We start from the raw sequence: 15491 nt of genomic DNA, 5'->3' as shown, positions 1-15491 counted from the left end.
AAAAAAAAAAAAAAAAGATGTTAGTACTTAAACTTCACATTTGTTCTTACAAGAGGGCAAGAGGAGGTGTCACAAAGAAGACTAAAGGGGGCAGGGGATCTGAGAGGTCAGAATGCTGCTATAAGGGCTGTGGGATATAGCTTAGTGGTAGAGCGCTTGACCAACATGCATGATGAGGTCCTGGGTTCAACTCCTGGTAGTGGCCAAATACAGAAAAAAAGAATGCTATATACTATGAACATTTTGTTCTATAAAATACTGTGCTTAGTCAAGACTGGGCCCATCAGCATTCTATCAGTGTCGGGGGAGGGGCTCATAAAGCCCCACCTCTCCCTGAGGAGCTGCTGTAGGCAGTTAATGTTTGGGGGAGGGGAGTCATAGTCCTCAATGCTTTAGTCACAGGTAAGTTACACTTGTAAATAGCACCCTACCCATGCTCATGCATGCAACCCTAATTAAATGCAGTGGGCCATGAAAGAAAGAGAGAAAGAGAGAGAGAAAGAGAGAGAAAGAGAGAGGGAGAAAGAGAGAGAAAGAGAGAGAGAAAGAGGAGAGAGAGAGAAAGGAGAGAAAGAGAGAAAGAGGAGAGAGAGAGAAAGAGAGAGAAAGTGAAAGAGAGAAAAGAAAGGAAGAAAGAAAGAGGAAGGGAGGGAGAAGAGAAAAAGAGGGACTTGTTGAGAGGTAGGAGAGGTTTGGTAGGAGCGGGTAAGAGGATAATGGGGGACTATAATCAAAGTACATTTTATATAATGTATGAAAATGTGAAATAATAAATTAGAAAATATTGTGCATAGTATATTTTTGTGGAATTTAATGCCAAGAAAAAAGTATATCTTTCTAAATATAGTGTACCTTTCTTCATGATAAAAAGACTTTGCAGACACTCTATTTCCTCTTTGATATAGGCCACTAGGAAGCTCTGAGGTAAACAGGATGGCTGGACAAAGCAGCTCGTGGCGTCAGCACCACTTGCTGTACCTATGTTTGCTTCTTTGCCTGTGTTTTTCCTTGTCTATCTTCAGTGGAAGCTCATGTGTTCATGATCCTTTTTTCTTTCCTTCCTTCCATGTTCTCTCTTGTTTTTTGACTTTCTCGCCTTTCCTCTCTCTCTCTCTCTCTCTCTCTCTCTCTCTCTCTCTCTCTCCTTTCTTCCTTTTCTTGAGGTAGGGTCTTGTTATATAGCCTGGGCTGATGTAAAACTCTCCATCTGTCTGCCCTGGCCTTGGCATGCTGGGATCACAAGCACGCATCATCACGCTCAGCTATCTCCTTATTGAACAGTGTTACTGTACTGCCAGCCTCAAAGACACAGGGCCTGGTGGCTCAGGCCTGTCTTCCCAGGTGTGTTACAGGCTGAGGTAGAAAGACTACAAGTTCAAGCCCCCACACCCCCCAGCAACTTAATGAGACCCTGTCTCAAAATAGAAAGTAAAACTAGCATGCACAAGGCCCCAAGTTGAATCGAGAAAGAGAGAGGGGAGAGAGAGAGAGAGAGAGAGAGAGAGAGAGAGAGAGAGAGAGAAAAGGCAGGTAAGTAGGCCTCAAAGATGTGAATATGAAAACCTCCTAAGCCAAGTACCCGGAACACTCACAAGACACTGCAGGCTTGTAGCACCAAAGAAGGAATGAGAGCAAGGATGGGAGCAATCTTGGGTTCCTTCTTTTAGTCTTCATTCAGTGCGACAACAATAGGCTGTCTGCACTAATGCAGATGGCCTGGGTGCAGTGGGCACACTCAACACCCACTCCCTCCAAGTCTGAGGAAATGCTGCCCGTCAATCAGTTTCTACTGCCTCCTGGCTCTTTCTCCCCCTCTTCAAAGCTATGACTTTTACCTTCAAGGAGCCAGTCTCCCCTGGAGAAAGAATGAAAAGAATGGTGCCGTTCTGGTTTCATTTTGTGGATGTGATAAAATGCTCTGACCAAAAGCATCTTGAGGAGGAAAGGGTTTATTTGGCTTGCACTTCCAGAGCAGTCTCTCATTGAGGGAAGTCAGGGCAGGAACTTAAGCAGAAGCTTGAAGCAGAAACCAAGGAGAAAAGCTGCATGCTGGCTCATTCACAACTAACTTTCTTACACAGTCCAGGATCACCTGCCCAGGAAATGGCATCACTTAGAGTTGGCTGGGCACTCCCACATCAATTACACTCAAGACAATCCCTCCCAGACTGCCCAGGAAATGGCATCACTTAGAGTTGGCTGGGCACTCCCACATCAATTAAGACACTCAAGACAATCCCTCCCAGATGTGTGCACAGACCAATTGGGAGTCTCAACAGGTGATTCACCCTGTGTCAAGTTGACAGGCAATGCTAACTAGGACAGTTGATAAAGTTCCCTCAATTTTGGGTCTAATTCTGAGGCGTCGTTTCTCTTAAGCCATTCAGGATCCCAGGAGGGATGATAGGCTGCCTTAATATAACAGAAGGATCAGTGCTCATGGCCTCCAGAGCTTCCAAAGGACTTCATTTTGTACAATCAGCTCAAGAACGACTTTCCAGGGTGCACACTGCTTACTGCTGTATCCTGAGTCTGGCTGCATGGGCTCCTTTATCTGTGAGAATTACTCAGCAGCTGATGTGAGCCTGACAGCCACCAATGGAGAGATGGAAAGCAGTTCTGAGAGAAGGAACTGACTCCCCAATAATCACTGGCATTCCTGATTTAGCCATACCTGAAGGCATCTACCCTTGAATGTCTCAATTACAGTAAGAAAAGCAGACAAAGTATTATCCACTTCATTTTAGGTTGAGATGGCATTATTTATAACAAAGAGCCTCTGGTGTCCTCTCATTAGTTGACTCATTCAGCAGAGACTTGGGATGCGGAGTCAGTTCCACAGTCCAGGCATTGGGAACAGAGGTCATTGTCAATAATCATTGATGCTTATCTTTCAAAAACAGAGGTCAAGCTTGCTGTCTCACCCTTCGCTCCAGTTCCACATGGAAAGCAAGGTCTTTTGTTTCTCTGCTCCTTACTGACTTACATGTGATTCTTCACTTACAGATATTTCTCTTGATGGGTCTACAAGTCATGACCAGGTAAATTCAATGAGCCCCAATGAACATCATCTGTACTTATGACCTTGAATTAATTAATTCTTCTAACCTGTAGGACAGGGCCTTCTGCAGAGGCCTCTTCACTGGAAACATCACAGACCCATAGTGGTCCACAGTGAGCTTTCTATGGGAGAACATCACCAGCGGCAAAAGTTCCCATCCTCAAGGAATTGAGAAAGGAATGTGAGTAAAGGTCCTGGGCTCCAGACTCTGCTCGAAGGTATCCAGGTTTGAAGATAACTGCTAACCCCTGCTGGTGGCTGGGCTGGAGATAGGGGTCCCGAGTCTGGTCCCAGCTCTGCCCACAGCCAGCTCACTCAATGTGAGCCCGTCACCTGTGCTTTACATTCATCAAACCAGAATACTGGGCATCCTGGAGCTCTGCACTATGGATCCTTGCCACGTGCCTCTCTGTTCATTTACAGTCTTCGGATGGCACAAAGCTCATGCAGGCTCCGTTCTACCAGTTTCAAATCCAAAAGTCTCTGAAAACCAGAGTGTTTTTCTTTTGTTTTTCATTTTTTTTGGCAAGGGGTACTTATTTAGCAGCCAAACCTGGCCTAAATGGACATGAGGCTATTTATAGTCTTTATTATCCTACTTGGTGTGAATATTTATACATGTCACCACAGGAATATTAATGGGTTTGTTTACAGGGTGCTGGGCCAGACTCCACTGGGAATGTCTGGGAGACACAGCTAGGCACCATATTGCCTTTCTAAAATGAAAAATGTCTGAACTTCTCAAAACTTCTGTCCACCTCCCTAATGTTGCAAAAGGTTCTATGGACCTATACTATGGACCTATACTAAGGTCAGTGATCCTGCAGCCAAGACAGCTGCAAAAGCCCCCAAACCATCTACTTGTCTCTGAAGCCTGTCCATACCCCACCTTGTCCCATGACTCTAGGTCTCCCCACCCACTTTCAGAATATTAGAACACATGGTTCTGTACCACATCAGGGCATCTTGGTCAACAATGGATATTATGTATGATAAGGGTCCTGTTATAGAATTACAGTAGAGCTGAGACCCCCTATTGCCTAGAAATGTCATAACTGTCCCAACATCTAGCCAAGTGTTTGCAGCAAAAAGCAGCATACTGCGAGGCCAGTTTCGCAGAAGTTCAGTACAAGACTAGGGAGATAGGTCAGTCTGTAAAATGCTTGCTGTGCAGGTTTAAGGACTGAGTTTGGATCCCCAGCACCCATGTAAAAAAGTCAGGTGTGACAACAGATGCCTGTGATCCTAACCATGAGGATCCCTGGGGCTCACTGACCAGTTGGTATAGCCAAACAGTGGGCTCCAGTTTCAGCAAGAAACACTGTGTAGTAGATAATCTTTCTTGTTGCTGTGGTCAAATACCTGGCTAGAAACAAAAGGAAGGGTTGATTGGGCTCAAAAGTCAAGGCCATCATGGTGGCAGGAGCCTGAGGTAGCCCATCACATTGGATCAGCAGTCAGGATTAGAGAGAGATGAATTCCCCTGCCCAGCTTCCTTTCTCCTTTTTATTCAGTCTGGGACACCAGCCCATGGAGTGGTGTTACTTATATTTAGGGTGAGTCTTCCTCTTCAGTCAACCTAATCTAGAAAATCCTACGTAGACATGCAGAAAGCTTCATAGGTGATTCTAAATCTCAAGTTTACAGTCAAGATTAATCATCACACTGTCTCAAAAACTAAGATAGAGGTCTACAGAGATGTTACAGGGTACAAGCGTGGCAATGCCACACAAGCCTGGCAATCTGAGTTGATACCTGAAACCCATATAAAGGAGAGAACTGGCTCCAAAAAGTTATCCTCTGATCTTCACATGCATGCCATGGCCCACATACATACAAATACACACACACACACACACACACATAGTAATTTTTAAAAAATCAAGGTGGGGAGCAATCAAGAAGACATTTGACAGCAACTTCTGACCTCTACACACACTTGCACACATAGGCACAAGCACAAGCACACACGGGCACACGCACACAGAGTTCAGCATATGTGCGGTGTATAGGATTATAATGGCAATAAATCCCAGATGTTTACTGATCTATGTATTTACTATATTATACTTTTACCATTATTTGAGAGCATTCCTACTTATTAAAAAGTTTACTGTGACCAGGTGTGGTGGCATATACCTTTGATCCCAGCCCTTGGGAGGCAGAGGCAGGTGAATCTCTGTGAGTTCAAGTCCAGCCTGACCTACGTAGTGAGTTCCAGGTCAGCTGGGGCTACAGGGAGACCCTGTCTCAAAAAGACCGAAAAAAAAAAGTTTACTGTGAAAGAGCATGCCATGGGCTTTGGCTTGGGTGTGTGATTTGAGTGTCTCCCCAGGGTCTGTTGTGATTGACAGCTCTGTTCTCAGGATAGGGCTTAGTAGGGCTTCACGCATGCCTCCATAAAGTAGTTCTCATGGGAATCCTTGGTAGTGCTTGAAAGTGTGAGTTTGGCCTCAGCTAGCTCTCGCTTCTTCCTGGATTATCATGTGACATTCCTCCCTGTGCTCCCTACCATGTGCCGTGCATCATAGCATCCCACCAAAGCAAGTAACACTGTGTCGTTTGACTTTCAGTCTCCAAACTTGTAAGCTTAATAACCCTCTTCTACCAAGTCAGCTACCTCAGTCATTTTTGTAATTCAAAGCTTCCAAGCACAGCTAACCAGACAGCTGTGTGCTGCCTTCACCTTGTCTCTTGGTGGAATCAGGGGAAAATGTCATATAACTGACATAGACCGTCTAGGTGTGCCTAAGTGCTCTATGATGTGCACGCTGCATTAGAATTGCCCATTTCTCAGCACATCTCCCAATCCTTCAGCAACACATGTCTGTAATTGTTCATTTTTGTAAAATCCTACCTAGCCTAAGAGATCCTTGTTCTAGCTGGGACTGTTTCCAGTTGAATGTTCCTTCCTGAAAATATTCTCTTTCCCTTCCAATTCACCATCTGTGGTAGAACTGCAGCCAAGATGCCAGATTTTTGTAAAGACCCTCATCCAGAAGACCATCATGCTCGAGGCTGAACCCTTAGACACTATAGAAAATTTAAAAGCCAAGATCCAGGATAAGGAAGAAATTCCTCCTGATCAGCAAAGGCTGATGCTTGCTGGCAAGCAGCCAGTAGATGAATGAATGTTGTTTGACCACAACACTCAAAAGGAGTCCACCCTTCATCTTGTGTTGACTTCGTGGTGGTGCTAGGAAAGGAAGAAGTCTCACACCACTCCCAAGAAGAATAAGTATCAGAGAAACATACTGAAATACTATGGGGGGGTGAAAATGGCAAAATTAGTCTCCTTTGCCGAGTGCCCTTTAGATGAATGTGGGGCTGGGGCTTTCATGATCAGAGACTTTGACAAACATTATTGAAGCAAGTGTTGTCTGACTTACTGCTTCAACAAACTAGAGGACAAATAATTGTGTATGAGTTATTAGAAAAGACAGGAACAGAAAAAGAAATGTCTTGCTTTCGTGGTGCTGTTCTCTGTAAAGGATTAAGAACTGGTGAGGGTAGGGATGTAGCTCAATAGTAGAGTGATCATCTTGCATCCAGCATCTTAAACTGTGGTCATGACCCATGTGAGGTCACATAGCTCAATGGATTGGTTGTGAAAATTTTAGCAATGATCTAAGGCTTCTTAATGTTCAATGACCAAAAATTAGTTCAAAATCAAACACATGATGCATCCAAGGTGTTTCTGGCAGTGCTCATTCCCATTGTGTAACTTCACTGCAGTTATGGCCTTGGTTCTGAACGTAGAACATACACACTGCAGTGGATGGCATATGCTGTCACACCAGGCACCAGCAAACGCTGCCTGAAACACCATGGCTCAGATTCGAGACTATTATGTACTGTGAATTATCATTACTGTGTCATAAAACCTTTTCTGGTCTTATGGTTTAATTATGGAAAACAAGGGCTTTAATATTTTCCATCATTCCTTGGTATGTAAGTATCAAATTAGTATATTGTTGGGTTATATTGTATGAGAAGATTTGATTCTAAAAATTGCTGTCTGAGTCACTGACTTTAAGTTTCACATACAAAAAAAATTATTCAATAAAATTTGGCTTAGAATTAGGACAGAATTTCCAGCAATTTCTGAAATGGCCCTAAGCATGCTCCTGCCAATTGTGCTACATAGTTATCTGAAATGGCACTCTCAGCATCGATGATCATAAAATCAAAATATGGCTTGACTCTGAGAAATACTGAAGATGTTCTACACCCTACAGAATCAGATATTCAGCCTAAACTGGATCCTTTTTTTGATCTTGATATGTGTGTGGTTTTGTGCATGATTTGTCTTTATTATGTGTGTGCATATGTGTGATATGGGTGCAGGCCATGGTGCATATGTGGAGTCAGAGGACAAACCTAGGTGTCAGTCCTTACCTACCACCTTGTCTGAGACAGGGTCTCTCATGGCTACATATTCCAGGCTAGCTGGCCTTTGAGTTTCTGGGGATTCTCCTGTCTCTGCCTCTTATCTTGTTCTCAGAGTGCAGACACTACAGATGTGTGCTGCAATGCCCACCTTTTACCCAGATCCTGGGGATCCAAACACTTGCTTAGGAAGTACTTTACCCACTAAGTCATCTCCCCAGTCCAAGACTTAATGTAAAATAAACCAGCACATCCCTCTTATTAGTATGCAAATTTGCTTTTGTCTTTAATAAATGGAAAAATATGTATGCTAAATAATTTTCTTTATGATTTATTTTCAGTACATATTTGATTGTCTACCTATTTTATATACCTATATATCTGGGGGTCACCAAAATTTCTTGGGCAAAATGGCCACAAATGGAAACGTTTAAGGAGGCCTGGGCTCTGGGGTTGATCCCCTGTGTGGAAAAAAAATTACTGTCTGTAGCAAGACACCTGTATCTGTGAGAAGTATATTCTTTAATTCACTGTTCTTGGTTTCAGCTGTGTTTAATTCTACTTTCTGTCTCTATGCTTGCCTATGCTAGAAACGTGATAAATGGAGTCTGTTTATCTCATTTGCATAATGTAGGTCATATGTGGTAGTACATGCCTTAAATCCCAGCACTAGGGAGGCAGAGACAGGCAGATCTGTATGAGGTGAGATCGAGCCTGGCCTGGCCTACATAGAGAGTTCCCAGATCAGCTGGGTGCTTAAAAAAAAAGTCATTTAGCATAATGCCGTTGTGGTTCATCCATACTATCATATATGGCAAGACTTCTTTCTTTTTAGGTTTGACTACTATTCCAGCATATGGATACATAATCTCCCCTTGGTTCCAGAACCCCCACCACCACCCTCATGATACTGTAATCCACAGGTGCTCTAGTCTCATTTTGCATATGACTCATGTACATTTTCCTGTATGTTTAGTTTAAGGCATCACTAGATAACTTACAGTACCTAAGAAATAGAAATGCCTTGTAACAAGGGATCATACTATATTGTTTAAGGAATAGTGGTAACAAAAATGTCTGTATCTGTTTAGTACAGATGCAGTTTTTCTAGGAAATAGTTTTTGATTTGAGGTTACCTGAATCTTGAGATGTGGCACCACAGATATGGTGGGGCTAAACATATTTTTTTTGTCCATTCTTGCATCAACAAACACTGGGTACCTCTTGGCTGTTGTGTATAATGCTGCTCTGAGCTCTAGTATACTAAAACAGGTACATTTTTAAACCTCTTGATTCATAGTCCCTTATGAGCAGGGCAAATTGGTTCTTCCTCTCTCTGTGTGGAGGTTTGAATGAGAATGTCCCCCATAGGCTCCAGTAGTTGGACATTTTGTCCCCAGTTGGTGGCACTGTTTTGAGAGGTCTTAGAAGGCGTGGCCATGCTGGAGGAAGTACTTCACTGGGGGCGGGCTTAGAGAGTTCTCAAGCCTTCCAATCCTTGAGTTGCTCTCTTGCTTCCTGTGCCTGCTTGAAGATGTAGAGCTTAGCTTCTCCTCCTCTTCCAGCCACCTCTGCCACCATGCCTCCCTGCCAAGACGGACTGTAATTCCCCTGGAATTGTAAGCTCAAATAAATTCTTCCTTTCATAAGTTGCTTTGGTCAGTGTTTCTATCACAGCAACAGTAAAAAAGTAACTAATACACCCTGTCTACAGTGCAAGAGGAGGGAGCAGTGCCAAGGGGAGAGAAAGAGTGGGGAAGCAGGTAATAGGGGTAGGGGCTTGCCCTTCCTGCTCTGGGACAAACCAGGAAGTAGATTCCAGAGGGAAAGGTCTAGAAGGCTGGGGGCATGGGAACCATGCATGGACTTAGTGGCCATGCCCCTGCCCCTCCAGTGACCTCCTTGGGCTTATGGGGAAATGACCAGAGCAAGGCCATTTCCAAAATGTTTTGGACAGTGGTGCAGCAGAAAAGTGGCCAGGTAGAGAGTCTGAGAGGGTGCCCTTGGCATTTTGTAGGAAATAGCTCACATACCCAGGACAGGATGAGGTAAAGGTGCTTCAAGGGCCTGGTGTCAGGATGAAGAGGTTCCAAGGGATCTCCAGGGTAAGGGGATGGGCCACAGACACAGCAGTGAGTACTGGGATGTTCCTAACAGATGGGATGGGACAGGACATCCCAGGCCAGAACAGTGCCAGTGCCACAAGAATTCATCATTCTGCAGACTCCATGGGTATTCAGAATCTCTCTCCCCACTGCAACCAGATAGTGAGCACCTTTCCCTACCCATCCCCCAGACAGCCATATTGATTTAAAAACATCAAGAGGGGCAGAACTGTCCACAAAGAAACTCTTGAATGTAGACTAGATAGAATCTGACTGCATGTTCACATGCAAAGTGACCAGGGGGAGCTCAGGCACAGGGTGAAGTGCTGCATCCAGGTCCCCTGGCCAGCAAGCTCCCCATCATGCCCTGCTGCTGCAGGTTCACAACAAACCTCATTGCTGAGGAAGGAGTATTGCCTGGGAGACCGAAACCACCACACCTGGAGGTACCTGGGAGGTTGAGAGACCCAGCCCCCTGCCTGAGGGCAAGTGTGCCTCAGGGCCTATAGATAGATGCAGAAGTACCAAGCCCAGTCCCCTTGTCACAAGGTGAGGCCAACTCTGGGACCCTGTGCTCTAGAGTGCACTATGGGGCCAGGCAGGAACTGAGTTCAGCTGACAGCAGATGGCCCAGCTCCTCTGCTGCCCAGCTTCTCCCCTGCCCCTCCAGTACCCTCAGTGAGCCTGTGAGTGAAATCCTGGGCACTGGTTCTGCTTCTGGGAAAGCCACCCAAGAGATAAATCCTTCGCTCGCTAGACTGTATGTTCCTGTACCTCACAGGGTGGACATATCTAAGAATAAAAAAGGATGTTTTCTTTGACATGCAAACTCTATGAGAATGAATCTGGGCTTCCATTGCATGACTTAAGGTGTCCAGGCAAAAATAACTATGAGTGGCTGGCAGGCTCTGGGCATCTATCTGTGAACTGTATTGCCAGCAAGGCTGCCTGAGGGGTCACTGTGCTGGTCTGTAGCCCAAACTTCCCAGGAAGTAGTTTCTGGTTCCCCCAAGACTGGGCTTGCTGGACTTAGCAAATAAAAATCAAGATGCTCAGTTAAATTTGAATTCCACACTTGGGAGCCTAAAGCAGAAAATTTAAGATGAGGGATATAATTGTGCAGAATTCCAAACTTTTCTATTAAAAGAATGATCACCCAGAGCAACTGACCCTTCCCCCCTTCCTTCATTTCCCCTTTCCTTCATTTTCTTTGTGCTGATTCTTTTAAAACTAGCCAACTGCAAAAAACTGTGAGGTCAGTCCCTAACCAATGGGAAAAAGACAGAACTCTTATGTTAGGAGGAAAACCTATCAACTTTCCTGCTCTGTGTACTGGCTTGCCTTCTAGATGAGACAACACATCTGGATGCAAAAGTAAAAGCTGCCTTGCTGAGTTACTTTTACTTTGTTCACATGTCCTTTGTGTAGTATCAGTAAGATCCTCAGACCCCAGATTTTATCTCCAACAAAGCTAGCCTGGGCTAGACCAGGCAAGACCCCCATCTCAAAAAAAAAAAGACAAGTAAATCAGATACATACTCAATAACATTGTAGTTAAGTATGATGACTAAAGGAGAAATATTGGACCTCAAATGTGAAAGCATCTGGAGATCAGCATCTCAAATGATCATTACCGTCTCCCACCATATAGCAACCCCCACTCCAGCTACCTTCCCCAATATGACACAATCCCAAACACAGGACACTCCCTGAAGGAGAAATATAAAAACCCTGAGTTTGTAAGAGGTCCTCTCCTCTGGACCCTGGACTACAAGGTGTCCTTTCAGGGTTATTCTCTGCCTAATAAACCTGCTCGTTCTGTTGAGGTTGCTTCCTTTGTTTCTTTTCCTACTTCCTAACCCTGACACTGATCCAATGCACTTATACTAAAAACATTGGTTGTTTACTTAACTGGGCACATTTAAATTTTTTAATGTGTGTGTGTGTGTGTGTGTGTGTGTGTGTGTGTACATGTGTGCAAATGCATGCAGGTACCAACAAAGGCCAGAAGGTGTCAGACCCCTTGAAGCTGGAGTTATAGGCAGTTATGAGCTACTTGATGTGGGTTCTGGGAACCAAACTCGGGAACAGGAAGGGCTCTTAACCACTGAGCAATCTCAGCCCCTTAACTGGGCATTTTGTACTTTTGTTTTACTGGCAACTCTCTCACACACAGACTCAAAAACTCCCAGAGGTGCCTGCCCTTCTGACCAGGACAGCAGAGCTGCAGGTCTCAGGAACTCCTCCTGCTGGAATTTTGCTCCTAGCTTGGCTTGGGCAGGTCATCTGGCCTCTTCTTCTCTCTGTTTCCTCCAACCAAAGAAGCTTCAAGTTCCAAAGCTACAGGGCACTCTGAATGATAATTCAGAGCTAGAGAGACCAAGGAGACAGGTCAAGGAGTCTCTCGGAAGTTGCCTGGAAAGAAACACCAGTTTGGCTGTCAGGAGTCCCTGCTCATCTGGAGTGGAGGCCTGGTGCCAGCTGGGCTCACTCCGGGAATAGAAACTGAATAAAGACTGGGCATGTAAAAGATGTGAAACCATATTGCACCCGAGAATTCTGAGACTCACATGGACTGGGCAATTAAGACATGCCTGCCTTTTACAGCCTCTGCCACACTTGATCTTCAAATTTTAATTAATTAATTTGGAGCAACCGAGACTCAGAACAGCAAAGAGGGTATCCTGTTCAGTAAAGGGAAAAGGTGGGCTACAAGTTCAGGGCATTGGGAGCTCTAAGGCCTAGCTCTTACCTTCATACCAGGGACTGAGAAGGAGGGCAACTTTAGCAGATGCTGCCCCCTGTCCTGCTCCTGGTCTTTCAGGGTTCAGAGTTCCCACAAGACCCAGTGCCTGTGGCTCTTTGCCCTGTGACTACAAATTGCTAGCACCCAGCCAAGAAGGGACTGGGTAAGACTGTTCCACCCCTCATGTAGAACAACTCCCACTTCCCAAATGTCTGTGGGGCACAAGTCTCTCTGCTCATAGAAGTTAGTGCTTTGTGGTCATCTTCTACACCCTGTCTCTTCCTGACTCCCTTATTTGTGTGATATAGCTCCCTTCCTAAGTCAGCTACAGATACTTCAAGACTTAGGAAATTCACTTCTTATGACTAGCCCACTGGACAGCATGGTTTGGTTTCTACCAATATGCATCACTTTCACACCTTTGCAAAGTTGAAAAAAATCATCAAACCAGACCTTTGTAAGTCAGAGGTTGCCTGTACTTGTACGTAGATTCTCGAGGGTCCGGAAGCCTAATTAAGCTGCTAATGTATCTGTAGGTTTCTCATGGCACTGTACTGAGCTCTCATAGGTACCTTGTCATTTAACCCACCTTTCACATTATCAGCTTGCATTACTACCTCTATTTTGCAGATAAAACACATTAACTAACCTGGGGGTTGCCAAGCCTCAAACTGGATGAGCCTCGGGGTATAGCTGTGTTCCCAAGTCATTGACAGAGTTCCCATTGGATTGCTGGGCCATCATTCCCAGATGCAAAGGGACGCTGTAGCAGCCGACTCTGAGCCATCAAGGGGACATCTTGCAATGCAGGAAGAACTGTGCGGCCACATGCTGCGGCTTAACATTCATGATCTTTGCCAGACAGAAAACCTCACCCAAGATTCAACTTTCCTTTCTTCTCTCTCATATTGTGTGTACCACAGGCCCCAGCAAAGCAGTTCCAGTACCTTCTAAGGATCAAGGCAGCTCAGCTCCTGAAGCTCTCTGCTTTCCTTGTCTCTGGCTGGGAGAGTATATGTGCATCCATGAGTTTCTACTCAGAAAGTAGATCTCAGAAAGTGACTTTCCCGATCTTCCCCCATTCAAAGAACTACCCAAGATCCTTCCCAGGAAGACCAAAACGGAGAGCAAAGGCCCTCTCCAAATAAATAAACATCACGAGGCTCATTGGTTCGGCTTCAGAAGAGGAACCCATCAGAGAGTACTATCTTTTTTATTTCAGTGACATTCAAAGTTCTCAAGGCCACAAAGAAAGAACTTCCCAAATATTGGTATAGCATTCATTGATGGTATTATCATCTGAACGTGTTCCTTCAGACTCTAGGAAGGAGTATAATCATTTCTGGACACTTGGGGAGCTTTCTAGCCATCAATAGAGAAGCTTATTCCAGAAGCTGAGACAGGTACATTGAAAGTTCAAGGCCAGGCTAGGCAATTTAATGAGACCCTATCTCAAAACCAAACCAAAACAAAAAAAACAAAACAAGAAACATGAAAAGGAGGCGAGGTTGGGGAGGTAGTTCAATGGTAGAGTGCTTGCCTAGGTTCAGTCCCTAGAACTGTATTTGAAAAAAATAGTAAGAATCTTGCCCATTTGAGTGTTGACGCACCACTTGGGAAGAAGTAAACCTGCCCTTCTTGGCCTGGGCAAAATGGTTTTGCTCCTTCTGAAGGTCAGCCTCAACACTGGATTGTCAGGAAGCTTAGGCTAGAAAAAGTCTTAGTTTGCATGACCTTTTTCAAATTAGGAACTTCAGATTGGGAATTGGTGATACATACAAAACTGGCAAGTGAAAGAAATAAAACAATGAGGAAAAACTGCAAAAACAATGATAAGACTAGAAGTGAATCCAGTGGAAAGGTCACAAAAGTGGTGTGGATTCTGACTGAACAGGGTCCCATATCCCTCTGTGGAAAGTCAGTCTCACATGACCAGATTTTGGGAGTTTTTGGCAAGAAGCTTAAGATTTAGAGTCTTATGCACAAGTCCCTTTGTATTTATTTGCTTTGTTTTGTTGTTTTTTTGAGACAGGGTCTCCCTGAAGCCCTGGCTGGCCTGGAGCTCACTATGGAGATAAGGCTGGCCTCCATTTCACAGAGATCTGCCTGCCTCTGCTGGGATCAACAGCATGTACCACCTCACCTTGTTCATCTGTTTATTTGGGAAAAAGTCCTGCTATGTATCACCCTGGGTGACCTAGTACTTGCTAGGTACTCCAGTCTGGCCTCAAACTCCCAAAATTCCTCCTGCATCAGCCCTCCAAGTATTGGAATTACAGGGTGCTACCACACCTGGCTCTGTTTTGGTATTTGTTTGTTGTTTGTTTTGTTTGAAACAAAGTCTCTCTTAGCCAAGGCTGGCCTCACTCAAACTTCCTATGTAGCTAAGGATGAACTTGAACTCCTGGTCTGTCTGCCTCTCTGTCCAAAGTGCTAGAATCACAGCATGTGCTGCCACACACAGCAGTAATTTTGAGACAGGTCTTGCTATGTAACCCCAAGCTGGCCTTCTGAGTGCTGGAATTACAGATATGAGCCACCATGCCTGGCTCAAGTTTCCAAGTTTTAAATGTTGTACAACAATTCACATATTTGCAACACTACATAGACCCAACAAAACAAAGTCACACCATCAGTTTGCTTCTGTTATTATAGACATTCTTAACAGAAAAATGTCTGTTTATACAAATAAAGAGAATTTGACATAACACATTCAGGTATGGTAGACCAGGGACCTCAGGGTAGAAGCCATTTCAGGCAAGTCCCATTTTGTAGGAGACCTTCCCTTTGGGTCTGGTGGTTTCCTCTTCAACCTTGAACGGGGCTGCCTTGGGACATTTCTGACCTTTGCCATGAAGCTGTCTCCAAACAGGTAGCTGCCACTGTCACCTCTACTTTCATCTTCCCCTCTGTGGGAAGTTCATATCGAAGGCACACCTTGAAGATGGCAAAGATGGATTTCCAGACCTGCAAACCCAGCTTAATACTCCATGTTCAGTCTCTTAACTCCTCCCACCAGGAGCCTGTGAGGCCCGGTGACATTTGGATGTCCATCCAAGTCCCTAGTGGGGCAGGTGTGCACACCTCACCCCACTCACATCGGTTTCTCTGTGGGAACTTTGGATAGAGTCTCCTGGGGATGACTGAGGAGATACATGTGGTACCTGTGGCCCTGTACAGGGACAATTTA

The 15491-nt window shown here is 44.8% G+C and overlaps 1 pseudogene; it reads left to right on the top strand.

Moving 5' to 3' along the window:
• Positions 1 to 5355: 5355 nt before the first annotated feature.
• Positions 5356 to 6477, top strand: LOC115067187 (annotated as a pseudogene).
• The last annotated feature ends 9014 nt before the right edge of the window (positions 6478 to 15491 follow it).

The sequence above is a fragment of the Nannospalax galili genome, unplaced genomic scaffold, assembly GCF_000622305.1.
Source record: "Nannospalax galili isolate Female #2095 unplaced genomic scaffold, S.galili_v1.0 scaffold245, whole genome shotgun sequence".
Lineage (NCBI taxonomy): Eukaryota > Metazoa > Chordata > Mammalia > Rodentia > Spalacidae > Nannospalax > Nannospalax galili.
Note: the sequence above shows the minus strand (reverse complement) of the source record. Positions and strands in the feature narration are given on the sequence as shown.